Below are 18,581 nucleotides of genomic sequence, written 5' to 3' on the forward strand. Positions count from 1 at the left end.
GCCATTGACCGATGGAACAGTAGCGAGGTGATAACAAAGGTAACTTGATCAAAATGCATCCGCACAGTCGTAACAAATTACCGCTCGCATTTCTCGGGGATCGCGCGGGTTCCATGCACGCGCGCACTATGCTTCGATACGTGTTAAGAAACGTGCAGTTATGTAGATTACACTGTCAGCTTATTGGTACCCTTGTCTTTATCTACGGCTGCAATTTCCAACCATTCTACCGTCTACGCCGACGTCATTATTACGTTATTACCTCACGCGTAATTCTGATTTTCTCCGGCGATTCTGAACGCCGCAAGAATTTCCATATTCAATATCCAGGCCTGCATACAGTAACTAATGCTGAGGGTGGATAAACGATGGCGCAATAAAAATGAAAAGGCAGGCAAGAGCGGGGGGAAAAAAAGCGCACTTCCGAGTAATACGCTATTTTAAACACGAGAGCTGATCTCGCCCAGGTGTAACGACTGACGTGCAATTAACATTTAGTCAGATACAAGATCTGCTCATGCAAATAGTGCAGTGGCGCTAGCCCTGGCGCTTTCGCTTCAATGGTTCGCTTCAACGTCCCCGATCTCTTGCAAACGTAATCATTCAAGCAACGGAAACAGTTTGCCACTTCGAGAGTGTTGGTAATAGTGTCGCAATCTGCTGAGCGCAGAAACAAACGCAGCGAGTTTGTTCACGGCCGATCATTCTAAATGGTTAAATTGAAAATTAGTCCAACCTAACTGTTTTCTACGGGGAGGATTCCACGCGCTGCTTCTCTCTCTCTCTCTCTCTCTCTCTCTCTCTCTCTCTCTCTCTCTCACTTTTTGTCTCTCTCGGACAGTTCTCCGTCGTACAATTCAATTTTCCGGGAACACGGCGGAATCCGAACCGCGGCACAATAGCACAGCTTCAATTTTCATTATAATCAGTTTGAACTCAGTTAGGATTCCATCGGATAAAAGCCTGGTCCGTGTTTTCGAAAAACATGAGCTACATTTTCGATATACATCGAGGGAAAACGATGGCAAAATTACGTCACACTATACCGTTCTAATGTAGGAAAACCGATAAATACCGTTTGACTTTGAAAAAATAAGAGCAATTTTTCACACATTTATTAGTCATATAAGAGACGTAGAATATACACAATGTGCAGAAAAAGAACATAGTATTCATTCATCAAAAATTCATTTATCAAATTATTTGAATGGATTGATATAATCTCCATGTTAAATCCACATTCGCTCTGACAAAAATATCGCAAAAATAAATTTTACGTACAGTCAAAGGCGGTTCGACATCCGGAAAATAAACGATGACACAGATATTACAACAGCAGTTTTATGCTGACGGCAATAGAATAAATGTAAATATTTTCATACAAGTGTGTTGTTTATTATATGATTGAAATAAATATTATTGTATGAAAATTTACGAAAAGATTTTTCAAGATCTTTTACGTCAAATTTTATAGTAAAAAATTTATTTTATTACATATATTATGTATATTACACAACTTGAAAATGATAAGTTTGCACTTACATTCGAATTTTTTTTAATGTTACGTTTCTTCCTACGTATACATCGTACATTTCCAATTTTCGTCACTAAATTTACACGGTTAGCATATAACTACTTCTATCCAAAATTTCTAAATAGTTTCAAATGTTTAGTCGTTGTACGTATATATCACGGTTAATTCAGAGAGGAGAACAGGAGCTCCTAAATGTAAATTGCTTGAATGCTTCATAAAGTTTGTATCATGCGCATTATCATGCGGCTAAAGATAATTCCGGCCAATTTCAGCAGTTTGCTGGGGTACAAAGATTCAATATTGTTAGAAAAATACTGTTTTATTAAAATTACCTACTTATCCAATCATTGTCCCCGTGACAGGATTAAAAACTCATAAAATATTTGAAAAAAAATTGTAAAAGTTATCTGTTAGTAATCTCAACGCGATTTCCAGAAAAAATTAATCAGAATGTCGCCGAAAGCACGCGAATCACAGATCGCAAACACGACGGCCAATCAAATGAGAATTAATAGCGTCTGCAATTTGTGTAGTCGCGTTCGGCATATCGCTTCGATTTCGAGTGTATTCGTCACTTGCTCGCTTGTCAAGTTTCTAGATTATCTACTAAGATATCGAGTCTTTTTGCCATGTTTCAGTAATGTCGCGCCTAATCTCTTCTCGCTACCTCGAGGTAGCCCATTGTTTTCAATCTTCGATGAGTTTTTCTTCAGTCATGTCGACGGAGACAGTGATGGATTTACGATCAGAACTTCTCAGAAGTCGCGTTCGGCATACCGCTTGATTTCGAATGTCGACGCCGAAATTGTTCGAAGTTCTTTTCCGCCGATAAAGATAAGTTTTCAAGCGGTGCCTGACGTCTCGGCGCGTGCCGGCGATTTTTTTTTTGATCGAAATGCCAATTCTCAAAGTGACCGATCGACCACTTGCGTGACGCATAATTTTTGCCCTATCCACTACTTTCCAATGCTTCGGCAAGCGACTTATTGTCAGTTTCATCGTGAAGACATGAGGCGTGAGATCGTGTCGTTTACACTCTGCGATCGCGCGTCTTTTTTCAACAAGAGTGAACGTCGCGTACGAACGAGAGTCGGGGCTATCGAATCGAATAACGGACGATCACTTTCATCCTGTCTGTTACGACTATTACCTCGTAACCATGTTTTTGACAAGTGACTATTAAAAGCATCGTATGTGAAATACATTTGATATCTCGAATATGTCGGGTTTCAGTTCGAAGCACTCGTGATTTGCCTAAAAAATTGCCGTGTTTTTCGTTTTATCGATATCGAACTTGATTAAGATTAATATTAAGCGCGATGCTCGAGTCTCGCTCGCATTTACATCATGACCGGCGAAACGTTTCATCCTTTCCTATTCTTCAATTGAATAAGTACCTCGGTTTCATCGAAAAGACACAATAGATACGCACGAAGTCACGTGTGTGAAGTTAGCATCTCAAAGTTTAGCATCTCATAAAAATACTGCAGAATTACTTGCATCCAACATAATTCTACAGTTCTTGATAAGTTTCAACAATAGTTCCGTTGAATTACGTATTTTAATTAAATTTTTATAAATGAGATGCTAACTTTCAAAATCACATAATAGCATCTCACTGTATTTCGAATATACGACCACAGAGAAGACTAAATCTATAGAGTTTTATCGTTTAAAGACGTCCTGTCAATAATTCTGATGATTAAATTAATTTAAAAAAATTTTTGGTTACAAAACATACGTATATATGCGTATATGTCTGCGCACACGGATGTAACTGGCACCTCAGATAGACAAAATTAATTAATTTAAAAAATTTAGAAAATATTTTTCAACAACTATCTTGATGGAAAACTTGTATTTATAGGTCTAGACATGAGATGCTGGTCGAATATCGATAGTTCTATTTATTTTAACGCAGTTCTCATATAGTTCCGGACGCGTACAATAATTTTCTAAAAAGTTCCAGTGATATAAATAATTAAAACATTTTTTAAACAATTATTTTGCCCAAAAAATTTGAATTTTGAGGGCTAGACGTGAGATGCTGTCTCTCCCGGTCTCTTCCCGTCTCTCCCGGTCTCTCCCGGTCTCTCCCCGTCTCTCTCCGTCTCTCCCGGTCTCTCCCCGTCTTTACCCGTCTCTCCCGGTCTCTCCCCGTCTCTTCCGGTCTCTCCCCGTCTCTTCCCGTCTCTCCGGGTCTCTCCCCGTCTCTCCCCGTCTCTCCCCGTCTCTCCCCGTCTCTCCCGATCTCTCCCCGTCTCTCCCCGTCACTCCCGGTCTCTCCCAGTCTCTCCCGATCTCTCCCCGTCTCTCCCCATCTCTCCCCGTCTCTCCCGGTCTCTCCCGGTCTCTCCCCGTCTCTCCCGATCTCTACCGGTCTCTCCCGATCTTTCCCGGTCTCTCCCGGTCTCATCCAAAAAATTTGAATTTTGAGAGCAAAATAAATGTTTAAAAAATGTTTTAATTATTTATATCACCGGAACTCTTTAGAAAATTAATGTACGCGTCCGTATCTATATGGAAACTGCGTTAAAAGAAATAAAACTGTCAATATTCGACCAGCATCTCACGTTTAGCCATCAAAATTCAAGTTTTCCGGGCAAAATAATTGTTTAAAAAATGTTTTAATTAATTATATCACCGTAACTTTTTAAAAAATTATTGTACGCGTCCGGAACTATATGAGAACTGCGTTAAAATAAATAGAACTGTCGATATTTGAACAGCATCTCACGTCTAGCCCTCAAAATTCAAATTTTTCGGGCAAAATAATTGTTTAAAAAATGTTTTAATTATTTATATCACCGGAACTCTTTAGAAAATTATTGTACGCGTCCGTATCTATATGGGAACTGCGTTAAAAAAAATAGAACTGTCTATATTCGAGCAGCATCTCACGTCTAGCCCTCAAAATTCAAGTTTTTCGGGCAAAATAATTGTTTAAAAAATGTTTTAATTAATTATATTACAGGAACTTTTTAGAAAATTATTATACGCGTTCGGAACTATATGAGAACTGCGTTAAAATAAATAGAACTGTCGATATTTGAACAGCATCTCACGTCTAGCCCTCAAAATTCAAATTTTTCGGGCAAAATAATTGTTTAAAAAATATTTTAATTATTTATATCACCGGAACTCTTTAGAAAATTATTGTACGCGTCCGTGTCTATATGGGAACTGCGTTAAAAAAAATAGAACTGTCGATATTCGACCAGCATCTCATGTCTAGACCTATAAATACAAGTTTTCCATCAAGATAGTTGTTAAAAAATACTTTCTAAATTTTTTAAATTAATTAATTTTGTCTATCTGATATGCCAGTTACACCAAATCCACGTGCGCAGACGTATACGCATATATACGTATGTTTTGTAACAAAGTTTTTTTTTTATTAATTTAATCATCAGAACTATTGATAGGACGTCTTTAAACGATAAAACTCTATAGATTTAGTCTTCTCTGTGGTCGTATATTCGAAATACAATGAGATGCTATTATGTGATTTTGGAAGTTAGCGTTTCATTTATAAAAATTTAATTAAAATAGTTAATTCAACGGAACTATTGTTGAAACCTATCAAGAACTGTAGAACTATGCTGGATGCAAGTAATTCTGCAGTATTTTTATGAGATGCTAAACTTTGAGATGCTAACTTCACACACGTTACAAAGTCGTGTTATTTAGGTATTTCGCGATTACGAATATCCTGGTCTGTCAAAAGCAAACATCCCCGATCGCCTCAGTATAATCGTTAATCCCCGAAAGAGAGCGTTCAAAAAACGCGCGCAAAGCGCATTGGATTATCCGTAAATAGGATTGTCATATTATAATTTTTTTAACTGGAATTTACGAGCCATAAACTCCAGACATATACGAGAATACGTTAATTACATATAATAAATATTACAAAAGTTGCTCAATAAGGTCGTGCCATTGGAAAAAGCACGGTAAAAAAAATAAATAATTAAAATATTTAAAACCATGGACGCACATAATTTTCCCAGACAAATTTTCAACACTTTCAAAATATGTACTTTTTGTTACAGTAAAGTTGATGGAGAGCAATCGGTTTACGTAGTGGTGAACTTTGCAAATAATATAAAAATAATATAAATACTTCCACAATGAAAATATAGCTAATATCAATATCTATAATAACAATCCGTTAAGTCGTGTAATTTACAAAAATTGTTACGAGTAAATGATACCAGTAGTTATATCATTTATTCGAACTAATTATATGAGCTTTTTTTAGCATGAAACTCTATGAACAGAAGCAATTTATTAATAAAACAAATTGTGCATTACGGAAATCACTTACCAAGAAGTATTAAAGCGATAACAGCATCACCTCTCCTCGTATATGTGTTTCATATGTGGCCTAAACAAATTGTTTGTCATGCCATGAAGCTTCTAATAAAGCCCATATTTCATGATGATTTGTCAATGAAGGTAGTAAATCCTCGTTAATGCGCTGCTAAAAAAATATTATAATATATATTATACAATTCTTTAATAAATATACTGGAAATAATAAACTCTTAAAAAATAACAATATGTTAAGTCTCCTAGAAAATTACGTAACAATTCTTAAGTTACGATAAAGAAATAAAAATTTTACTTTTCATATGTTTAATTAAGAAAACTTTCATGTTTAACTTATTGTTAAGTTTAGTACACGTTTAACTTATTGTTATATCCAACTTTTACTTCATAAAAGAAAAATTTAACTTACAGTATAGAATGTTCTGATATGCCATTTATTTTTGATTAACGTTGCTGTCTTTCAAATAAAATTTCTATATCTTCAAAACTCTTCAACATCAATGTTATTTATATTTGTTGTTTTTTTTCTGGTCTTGTCTATGCTCAACAGCCCTGAAATAATTTAAATTTGATATTTAAATATTAAAATAAGAAATTTGGATGTTAAAAGAATAAGACTTGTTCTATAATGACCTGTAATAGTAGTAATTGTAAGAAGTTATGCAGTAAACAAATTGACCAATTCTATTCTCACAATTCAAGTATAATAAATTGTGAATTGAATCATTTGCTTACTTCTTCTTACTACTACTATGGCCATTGTAGATGAAACTTAAGGGGATACCAGAGTGAATTGTTCAGAGTTAATGTTTTCCAAATCTATAAAATACATACGAAATTTTGTTAAAACTGTGCGCTAATAATTCTACATTATCGACCTTGATCAAGTTTGACCATCACTCCAGCATTCTCTTAAAATATCAAAATATTCAAAAAATATTAAAAAATTTAAAAAAAAATTGAAAAATTGAAAGAAAGAATTTTTTTAAACTTATTCTTAATTTAATGAACTTATTAATTCCGCAAATATAATAAATTTACTCACCAGCCGATGAATCGATGATGTATTCCTCGTTCGCGCACACACTCGCGACACGATCGAAAATGCTAACGACGCGAGAGACGCGAACAACACTTTGCACGTCGGTTCGACATCTCCGGCGATGTCTTCCGCGGGGAAACTCGCTATCGGCCGACGAGGGGACGAGATCTCACTTCACGACACTAAAAAGACGAGATAATGGCGGCGACGCGACATTTACATGTCCCGATGGCGTTTGCGAGTGATCCACGGTGATAACAAACTCGCATATCGCCAAGAAACGCGCGATGCGGAAGGATAACTGTGTCGAACGGGGACGGATCACGAGACGAACGCGAGCGACGGTCAAGTACAGCTTAAAGTACGAACGTTGTGCACTAACTGCGTCACAACATGGCAGTCACCTTGAATACGCGATGAAAATCTCACACGATTTAGCGCCAATTTCCCGCTGATGGGTGCGGGGGGGGGGGGGAGGAGGAGCGCGAGAAACGCGACCACTGCACGTCGATTAACATCCTGAGGGTCGGTTCGACATCCTGGGCGATATCTTCCGCGGGGAAACTCGCTCTCCAACGACGAGAGGACGCGAGAAACGCGACGAGATCTCACCTCGCGACACTAAAAAGACGAGACGATGACGACGGCACTCTTCGTTGCGTACGCCGGACACCGGTTGTCCCGCGACGACACTCACGTCGATCCTTCGCGTCTCGCCAAATACGAATAGAGTACCCAACGGGGGACGAATCACGACACTAATATATGTCCCGATGGCGTTTACGCGTAATCTACGTTGATCACGAACTCACCTAATGCCAAGAAACGCACGATGCGGAAGGATAACCGCGTATCAATCGGAGACGGGAACAAATCACGACTCGACGCGAGCGCGGCCGACTGATGACTACGCGTTGGAGTACGTTCCTAAAGGCCATTGCACGTACATTTTCTTAATCGTAATCGTAAGAAATTGAGCAATATGATTGGTTAATTCAGTCGGTGCAACTAATTTGAGCATTATGATTGGTCGAAAGCTTACGATTACGATTAAGGAAATGTACGTGCAATGGCCTTTACTCGTCTCTGTCTAAAGAACCTGAAGACTGAAGAACCTGCATTTTACAGAAGTACAAAAGTACAGAAAAACGTATTAGTTATTATCGTCGATAGTGCGACATAATTTAATTACAGTCGCGAAAACTTGACACGTTTCGCTTCGGAAAAAATGTTGAGCGGCGTGAGACCGAGTGGGGTGACGATTAGGTAACGTCGCTTCCACCAATCAGAAACGCCTATAACATTGTTTAAGATATATCCATAACCACTAAGGCCGGATCTACAATAGGTGTAGTAAGCCTTAGACCATAAGGAATTAACCAATTATATTCAATTATTCTTTTCATATTCGCTTATAATTGGTCAATTTCTTATAGCATAAGGCTTACTACACCTATTCTAGATTTGGTCTAAAATTGTTTAAATAATATCATTTTGACAAACGTGACTTGTATAGCTACGATAGAAAAGATTTCATTACTCGAATGATCGCGGTCATCTCAAAATTTCCTGTGGACAATGCTCGATTTTGTTGCTCGAGTCTAAATGACAATAAATAAACAATTTGTCTACGCGAGCGCATCATCTAACAAATTATGTCACTATAGTTAGTTAAAAGATTCTGTTGCTTGCATAATCGCGATCTTAATTAAATTACGTAATAAAATTATCGCATTATCGACGATAATAACTAACACATTTTTCTGTACTTCTGTGAAATGCATATCTGTTTCATGATTAATCCTGGAAAATCGTGAGTGACATCTTAGGTTTGTTTTCTATTCCTGCACTGCTGCCCTAGTGCAATAAGTTAGAATGAGAAAAAATATATTTTTCTTATTCTAACTTATTATTGCATCAGTGTAGCAGTGCAGAAATAAAAAACAAACCTATTGTAATAAGAGGTCTGTTTTTTATTCCTGCACTGCTGCACTGGTGCAATAAGTTAGAATAAGACAAATATATTTTTTCTCATTCTAACTTACTGCACTAGTGCAGCAATGCAGGAATAAAAAACAAACCTAAAATCGCGAGTAAGGAACGCACTCCAACGCGTATGTAGTCATCAGTGGTCCGCCGCGCTCGCGTCGAGTCGTGATCCGTTCCCCTCTCCGATCGATACGCAGTTATCCTTCCGCGTCACACCTTTCTTGACGTTCGGTGAGTTCGTGATCAACGTAGGTTACGCGTAAACGCCATCAGGACATATATTAGTGTCGTGATTCGTTTCCCGTTGAATATTCTATTCGTATTTCTTGGCGACACGCGAGGGATCGACGTGAGTGTCGTCGCGGGACAATCGGTGTCCGGCGTACGCAACGAAGAGTGTCGCGTCGCCATTGTCTCGTCTTTTTCATGCCGCGAGATAAGATCCCGTCGTGTTCCTCGCGTCGGTCCAAAACGAGTTTCCTCGCGGGAGGCATCGCCGGGGATGTCGAACCAAATCGACATAAATCAACGGGCAAAGTAGTTGCGTCCTTCGCGCCCCCCCCCCTCTTCTCCTCTCATCTGTGGGAAATTAGCGCCAAAGTATCGCGTGAATTTTTCGTCGCGTCGTGTGCAAGGTGACGGCCATGTGTTGTGACGCAGTTCGTGTCGTCTCGTGGTCCCCGTCTCCGCTCGATCTCGTCGCGTCCCCTCGTCGGCCAAGAGCGAGTTTTCCCGCGGAAGACATCGCCGGGGATGTCGAACTGACGTGCAAAGTGGTCGCGTCTCTCGCGTCGTTAGCATTTCCGATCGTGTCGCGAGTGTGTGTGTACGAACGCAACAAGGAAAACATCATCGATTTATCGGCTGGTGAGTAAATTTATTTATTATATTTTCGGAATTAATAAGTTTGTTAAATTAAGAATATAAGTTTACAAAATTTTTTCTTTCAATTTTTCTAATTATTTTTTAATTTTTAAATACTTTTTAAATATTTTGATATTTTAAGAGGATGCTGGAGTGATGGTCAAACTTGATCAAGGTCGATAATGTAGAATCGTTAGCACACAGCTTTAACAAAATTTTGTATGTATTTTATAGATTTGGAAAACGTCAACTCTGATCAAATTAGCAGCAAGAACGAGGATTTACCACCTTCATTGAAACAAATCATGGAAATATAAGTTTTATGGCATGACAGTTTGTCAAGTGTAGCACGTATATGGGACACATGTACAAGAGGTGATGCTGCTACCGCTTTTAAAATCCTTTTTGGTAAGTGATTTGCTTCCGTCTTGTGCACAATTTGTCTTATTAATAAATTGTTCTTGTTCATAGACTTCTATGCTCAAAAAAAGCTCATTGTGCAACAGGCTGATGGACTCTTATGAGTTAGAAAATATAATTATTTTGACTAAATGATATAACTATGGTTATCATTTACTTGAAACAATTTTTGTAAATTACATTACATGACTTAACTGATTGTTATTATAGATATCAATATTAGTTATAATATTTCTATTGAGGAAGTATTTATATTATTTTTATATTATTTGCAAAGTTTACCACTACGTAAACTGATTGCTCTCCATCAGCATTTCTAATAAATAGCAGTAATAAAAAGCACATATTTAATAGTGTTGAAAATTTGTCTGGGAAAATTATGTATGTCCAAAGTTTTATTTTAATTATTTATTTTCTTTACCATGCTTCCAATGGCACAACCACTTATTGAGCAGCTTTTATAATATTTATTATGTGTAATTAACGTATATGTCCAGGGTTTTTGGCTTGTAAGGTTCTAGTTTAAAAAATTTTAATATCACAACTCTACGCGCGAGTATCAATGATAATGATATTGTAGGTATAACTAAGGACACATGTTGCAGTAGAAGGATGGAAAGAAACATCCAGAAGTAGAGAGGAATGAAACGATGACATCGCATCGGCCGAGTGAGTACTTGTTGCACTTTGTTTATCGCTTATTACTAGGTTAATGACGATAATTCAATCAAGTATTTATAGATAACGAGATGGTTACTACCTGAAAAAATTGAAAAGCCATTTGTTAGCCTTGAAAATTATGAATTTTTATAGGATTTTATGGTGCTCAGGAAAATTTTTAGGAAACTACTGTTTAATTTAAATTGTACTTTTTTACAAAGAAAATTGTCTCTTCAATTATTTGTTTTTCTTGCTGATGCAAAATTGATTGAGCTACGAATATTCGTTCACATACATTCTCTCATGATTCACGAGTTTTTATTTAAAAAAAGTTTATATTTAAAATTAGCAGATAATAGAAGACAATAGATCAGGAGAACATTATAAACGGCATATATTTTTTAATGCCAATATGATTGCGAACATTGATAATATGCTTTCACATTCGTGAGTCCTTCGTACTTTGTAATTCTTCGTAATGATTCGAACGTACACCCACGATATATGATTATGCTGAAAATAATAGATTGTGCAATATTTTGTTACAATATAGTACGTCAGATACAGATACAGATATTACCACTTTTTCAACATTTTTTAAATTTAATTTTTCTGAATTACACCAATTATTCAACACCAGTTTTACACTTACTCGCGAAATATCATTATAATTTTTAAGTGCGCACATGGGTCTGCCTTATTACTTGGTGATACGAGCAAGTTTCTGCTTAATTATTCTAGTCACACGCGTATTATTATCGCAGAAGAGCCTCATCAGAACTTTGAACGTCTCCCGAGAATCTGCTGACTACAGCCAGGTTCGCCCTATTTCAACCTGCAACTTGCAGAAGACGTCTACTCCACTATAATCTTTAATCGTCGCAGTAGACGCGGCTGACCTCTTGGACATCCATTGCATAAATGGAGTCTGAAAATCTTTTGTCCTCCGTATTTCCATGTACCATTTTAGTCGACCAACAGTCCTCAGCAGGCACATTTTTCGCGTGCCTTTTAATGGTTTAATGTACCCAAAATTTCTCTCTGTTTTATTATAATCAATTTTGCACGATTTTTCTTCTCTCTTTCCTCTTTTAAAGACAAATAACATACGTTTTTTTATCAACGTTGTTACGTGTGCAACAAGTTGTTATTGATATCTATTAATAAAAGTTTTTCTTTTTCTCTTAAAACGTTGTAAAAATAATAATTAGTATTTGCGTGTATATATATATATATATATATATATATATCGGCTTTCTTCTTTTAAGTGATAAAAGACTGCATTTTCTCTGACGGCGAGCTTAGGTATGAAATAGGGATTTAAAAATTTGAAAAAAATCACAACTACGTTCTCTCGGATTATCACATCACGGCCAAACCTGGCTGTTGACGTCCGTCTTTGCGTCGTGGATTTGGAGGCGTGCGTTATCGCGGATCCCTACGTCCTTCAGGATTCAACTTGCGCGCGCCCTGCGTTGCAAAAGAGTTCACGCGCCCCAGCAAGGGTATCGCGATACCCTCCGATATCTCGCAGTAATATTTGATATACGGGAGAACCGGAATTACACGGTCGCCATATTTCTGCCGACTTTGCGAATCGTTTTAGTTTTTCGTACCATTTGGAAGGCTTCCAGTAGCGCTTCCAGTGCCTCTCCCTCCCCCTCTCTTCGCACGCGCCGCTGCTAAAATATACTCGCCCCCAACATGTGCGGAAAACGTACGAGCGGGTAAAGGCGGACTCGATCTGTGCACTTCCCGCGCACATTGCAGACGCCAACCCGCACCCGCGTTTTATTTGTCCACGTAGGGGCTTGTACTTGAACGGCTGCCAAAAATTCCCGATCCTACAAATCTGTTTCTCAGCCTAACTAAATAATTTCGGTCTCCGCGCGTCTTCCACGACGACCTTTCACCAGCAATTCCATCAAGTGCGACACGAGTTTTTGTGATCGTTCGTGTGTTTTACACAAGTAGCTATATTGAGACAAAAATGTTAATTTGATTAAATTTTCCAACTAAATTAAATTATGTTTTCAAGTATTTATATTTTAATTAACTATATATAAATATTTGAATTGAAATTTGTGTATTTAAGTTAAATGCATAAATTCTTGAACTGACAAAATTTTAATTTAATGGGAAAATTTTGTGAAATCAACAATATTTTTTTCTCGGTGTACGAGTCGAGTATCAGTAACGAAGTCTCTTTTTCTCTCTTTCCTTTGGTTGCAAATTTAAATGAAACATAGTCAGTTGTCACGAAACTTCTAGTTTAATGAGAAGGCATAAGATTTGCAGTGTCAAATTTAAAAAATTAACTTTAACTTCAAATTTATTATTGTAATTTATTATAATTTATCAATTTACTATAAATTTATTAATTTCCTTACTTAAGTAGCATTTCGTTACTTCTAACTTTAATGTATGTTGGAAATTATTCCAACACAAAACGTATAGTTAGAAAAACAACTGTCCAATTAACTCATGGTTGAATTATCTGAAAGTAAACAGTATTCATATTAACGTATACGCTTCATAAGTGTTAAACTAACAATAAGTTTGAAGCAAATTTAATCAAATTGCTTAATTAACTCTGTTGCATTAATTAAATTAATGGCTCATTAGGCGGGAGAGCAGCGGGACGACAAAGGAATAATTTAAAAATCACTCAAATTAAGTACGATTTGACATTACAAATTTAACAGTGTAGCATTCGGAGTAACTTGAACATCACATTTATCATTTTATTCAGGCGATCCATTTTTCACCGTATCTCAAAGTTTCATCTAAAAGAGGCTAACGATTAGATTGCCGTATTGCGCACGCAATATAATTCAATAACGCTTTAAATTCAGTACGGTGTACATCGGCATTTTTTCCAACGTCGTAATTTAGGATCATTTGTCTTGGGATATGGATCATACGTTGTCTCTTACTCGTGCTGCTTTTATCACTGTCCGATAGCATCGTTGATTTTCCTCGCTCAGTTATTGCCTATGCGAGTTTCCTACGGTTTCCTCGTGTTTCGAGGCAGTTACCGGTGGCTCGCTTCCGCAGCAGGCATGCCTGAGGTAATCGTCCCGCGCGGCTCGTTTTTTCTCGGCTCAAAGCCATCGATCGTGGCGAGTCCCGCTCCTCGCCGGTGATCGTGAATGGACGATGAGGGAAGGAGGTACGACACATTCGAGCATCGTTAAAAATGGATCAAAAACAACGTCTAACGTGTCTCTCCCTCGGAGCTACTACCGCGGGATCGATCGGCGAAGTTATTATGCGACATTACGCAAATGTTGCCGCGACGAGCGCTTTTACGCGATGATTGCAAAATACGTTATCACGTATGTACGCGCGAATTAATTCCGTTTATCGTGCGGAGGTAGTTTATAAAAATATAGAGGAGCATTAGTTCCGTCGCAGCGCCTGTTCCCTTTTCTCTCTTCCTCAGATAATCAGTATAATAAGGAATTGTGTTAAGAAGATTCTATATTAAAAAGATAGGGTGGGACAGACTGTGATTTTTATTTATGTATACTTTTTAACATGGAAGCCATCTTCAAAATAATGAATAATCAACAATTGAAGCGATAAAAACGATGATTTGTTATTTACAATTTCTTTATAATATTTGATAATATTGATAAATATTGATATGGGATAAATTGGAAAAGAATAGTTTCTAATAATGATTTAAATGTAGTAATAAGCGAAATTTCCACATTTTTATTAGTATGAAGAGAATTGTTTAATTAACAAACATTTTATACACTCTTACATAAAAATGGCATTTTTATTTCCACAATATTTTTTAAACTTTATTCTTATATAAATATAATTTTTCAAAATTCTTATATTTTGTTCTTTATTTTTTATAAGACTCATTGCGTTATTTTGAAAAGTTATTTAAGAAAAAGCTATATGGTCAAAAAAATTTAAGAACGCCTATATATTAATCAGATAAATCACATTCTAAAACTTGAACAAGTTCTTATATTATGTGAAAAGTTTGGAGAATCTCTTTGAAGTTTGCTCAAAAAGATTTTTATACACAAATTAGAAAGAAAGAAATATCCGTTCCGCGGCATTAAAATGAAAGGAGGCGAGTTCATAAACTTGTTATTTCCGTCATAAATACGGGACAATAAAGAATAAATGTAAAACACGTTGACGAGCGTACTTTCGCCGTTTGTGAATTAGCGGGACGTACACGAGGAGCACTCATGTTTTCCTTAGTTCATTGGTTACAAAGCTGATGAAAGGACCATCCGCCGCAGGCGCTGACTTCTCGAGTCACTTTGATTTAGACAATCCTGTTTCGTTGGCAAGCTCACTCAGAAATTTAAAATAGTAGGTATGAATAAGGGAAGGGGTGAGCGCGAGCGGAGAGATGGGGAAAGAAGCGGAGCGAAGTTTCTGCGTGTCGGTGAAATCGGGCGGCGGCAAAAAAGGTAAAGTTAAAAGGTGGAAGCTACCGCAGCGCGAACACTCGCAGTTACCGTCTGAAGTATGTACGAGTACTTGCCGGATACAGCCCGCCTACCATCTCGAGCGCGAAGCATTCGTAATTTGTATTGTAAACTCACTCAGCCAACTGCGTGTAAAATATTTCGCGTTGGTTGGAAGAACGTCGCATTACGGCGAACTCTCCATCAATATTGTTCTCAGATAACTGGAGCGATTAAATTGCGGGACGTATTACGAAAAGTAAGAATAGAAGGAAAGAAATTTAAATTTAAGTATTTATAAAGAAATCATCCCCGTTTGCGTAAACAGCGATGATTAATCTCGTTAAACGTGTATTTGTTTCAGACCGAAGTAGATCCTGGCGAGATGAAAGTGCCAAATGTCCTCTTATACTAAGGGCAACCCGCGAATAAACAAATTACAGACAGCGTAATTAATATCACTTTAATTAATGTCAATTAGCTAAAATTGGCAGTGAAAAGTTTCTCAAAGTTGTACTTCGAAGGTGGAGCATTTTGTAAAATTTATAAAGTACCACGGAGTCTAGTTCTGCTTTCTCGAGTTTACTCCACGGTTATATATATTTACGGCTTATATATGTTTGCTGTAGGATTATCTTCTCTTCTCCGGTGACACGTCGCGGTCGAAACAGGCCGCGCGTTCGCCTGTCGTCCGTTGTCCTTCAAAAAGTTCTCGCAAAATGAGTTCGCCGGAGGGTCACACGCCGGTCTCGCTTAGAATTTCATCGGTTACCCGCCGGTTATGCCGCCGCCCGGTACACAATGCACGACCTCGCTGCGACGGCGCGGCCGCCGGTACCTCGAAATAGAAATTTCTCTCGGGTTCGACCGGATGGCAGGCATTGGACTCAGGTGGATGGCACGCTACATCGATTATCGAGGCAGTACACGTTACCTCTCTCCATTACGGCTGTTTTAAAGTCGCCCTACTGACCAGGATGGTCAAAGAAGGGAAGGGGGGGGGAGGGAGGGTAGGAAAATCGCCCCTATCTTCCTCATTAAACTCCTCAGAGTTGATAGCCCGCATCCACGGGGATGCATCCCCGCCCGCGTGGCGCGTTCCTCGTAACCTCGCAGTCCGCTTGTTCAACCCCCCCCCCCCGCGTCGGCACCGTACTTGCAATCCCGTTTAGCCTCCGCTCCCCAGAACGCCAATTGTCTATTGGAATTTGATAATGGTTCGTCGCCGCGATGTAAAATTCATGAGGCGATTCTGGGATTGTAGCAGTCTAGCATCGCCGCGGGTTACGCGCGCGAAGTTAGGGGTTTGTATCGGATTCCAGCACGCAAGTTCATGACATTCTCGTTTAGCCAGAGGGGCAAAGAGAAAGAGAGAGAAAGCAGGAAATCAGGTCGAGCAATGTAACCGGCATTAGTCGCGATTGTTTTTGGCCTTTTTTTCCTTGCTTGCGAGAGTTGCGAGGAGTACAAGTTGTGCATTGCACGGGGCGTCGGTGCGTGCACAACGCGTCGGATTTCAATATATTCCTTCATTCGAATACCATGAAACGGCAGAACATACGTACCTCCTGGAATTTCAATGCGCAACGGAAGCGTACCTCAGGGTGCGTTTTCTGTTGAGAAAAACTATCCACGAAGTCAATGAATTCACAGATTTGGTAAAATAAAAAAAAAGGAATTTTACACAATGCACAATGCCTTTGTGTATGTTGTATCGGAAGATTGAATCTAACAGAGATGAGCTTTCGCGAGATGAGCTTTCGTTGCAATATAAATACGTGCGCAACACAATGTATTTATTATTAAATAACACATCTGCTCGCGAGAAAGACAATACAAGTCAAAGGTTTTTGATTTTTGTTTTATGTGCTGACTGTGTTTTCTGAATACATTAAAATTCTTTAATCTAGAAGAATAATATTGTACTACAAATCTTAGTGTTTTATTATAATACACTTAAAATATTTAAACCCTTTTTTTAGAAACTTATTAAAAAGATACCTAAAGTACTTTTTTGTGCGATATTTTATATATTTTTTTTATTTTAATGTGAATTTAACGCATTTAAAGTATTTTAAATATTTAAGCGTTTCAAGCGCATTATTAGGATATGTGCTTAATACATTTAAAATGACACCAAATAAAATCAAAATAAAACGTATGAAATTACAAATTTTTCTATGATTTCATAAAATGTCAAATATATCTTAGGATACTGTAGCTCTATTTTTCTCTCAAAATCAGAAAAGATTATCAATACACTGAAAAAATATTGGTACTTATATGATATTTTGATAATATAAAATTTATATTAAGAATATTTCTTTAATTTTGATAGTATTACATACTTTAAGCTTTAGTAAAGTAATATGTTAAATATTATTAAAAAATAATAAAAAATTAAATTACGTTTTTTGCATTTAAAAAATGAACCATTATATCCGGATTTACTCTAAAATAACTCATAAATTGTAACATTAAATATGATTTCTGTAAATGAAATAATTACGTAAGTGAATATTTTTTAAATTTTAAATGTTTTCTCGATGGATAAGCATTTTACTTTAACCCACTTTTAGCTTTTCATATTTTGCTTGATGCTTAAAGACGTTAATAAATTATGTATTATTTATCTAAAACGTATATAAACATTTTAATTAAAACATTGATGTTTTAAACTAATGTATTATTCTGGTTTATTTTTACATATTTTGATATATCCAATAAAGTATTTTAATATTTTATCCTAAAATACTTATATTGCAGTGCAAGTTTAAGAATTTAAGTTTAAAAAAATGAGAAAAATAAAAACAGAAAAAGTAACGCAAAAGGAGCGGTTTTCAGAATTATAGAATAACATTATGCAAAATTTATGGGGGGAAATGCAACTGATTGATCATGCAGCTATTAATTAATGGTAATGATCAGCCTATTGGGTATACCACATTTTGATCGACATTGTTGTGTATTTGCAAACTGCCACCATCAGAATACATTATTCGTCACGTTTCGATGATAGAAGACCATTTTGAATGAAATCGCACAGTCTCTCATTTCATACTGTTACATCAATATAAATTCCGAAACGGTGGAAGCAGAACGATTGAAAGCTCGATATCATCTACTGGTTTTTTTCCCCTCTAGAAAACTTCTCGTTTCTACCTCCTTTTATCGTCATTCTCTAAATTCCTATATCGATTCAATGGTCATTAACATACTAACTTCCTTTGAGACGTCGGCAGACCTGTACAATTTTATCAAAACTGATAAGATTCGAGGTATACCATTACTCTAATGC

General features: G+C 37.1%; 2 long non-coding RNA genes across 2 annotated transcripts in view; one reads left to right on the forward strand and one right to left on the reverse strand.

Moving 5' to 3' along the window:
- Positions 1-5,099: 5,099 nt before the first annotated feature.
- Positions 5,100-18,581, reverse strand: part of LOC118647368 — a 79,625-nt gene continuing 66,143 nt past the window's right edge. Inside the window, exons 2-3 of the long non-coding RNA XR_004964655.1 lie at positions 6,276-6,418; positions 5,100-6,017 (exon numbers count right to left, since the gene is read on the reverse strand). This is a non-coding gene — a long non-coding RNA (uncharacterized LOC118647368). The remainder of the gene's footprint in view (positions 6,018-6,275; positions 6,419-18,581) is intronic.
- On the forward strand, positions 9,837-11,459 carry LOC118647371. The gene is made up of 2 exons (XR_004964656.1): positions 9,837-10,169; positions 10,762-11,459. It is a non-coding gene; the product is annotated as an uncharacterized LOC118647371 (long non-coding RNA).

Source organism: Monomorium pharaonis, chromosome 1 (genome assembly GCF_013373865.1).
Source record: "Monomorium pharaonis isolate MP-MQ-018 chromosome 1, ASM1337386v2, whole genome shotgun sequence".
In the NCBI taxonomy this organism is placed as follows: domain Eukaryota; kingdom Metazoa; phylum Arthropoda; class Insecta; order Hymenoptera; family Formicidae; genus Monomorium; species Monomorium pharaonis.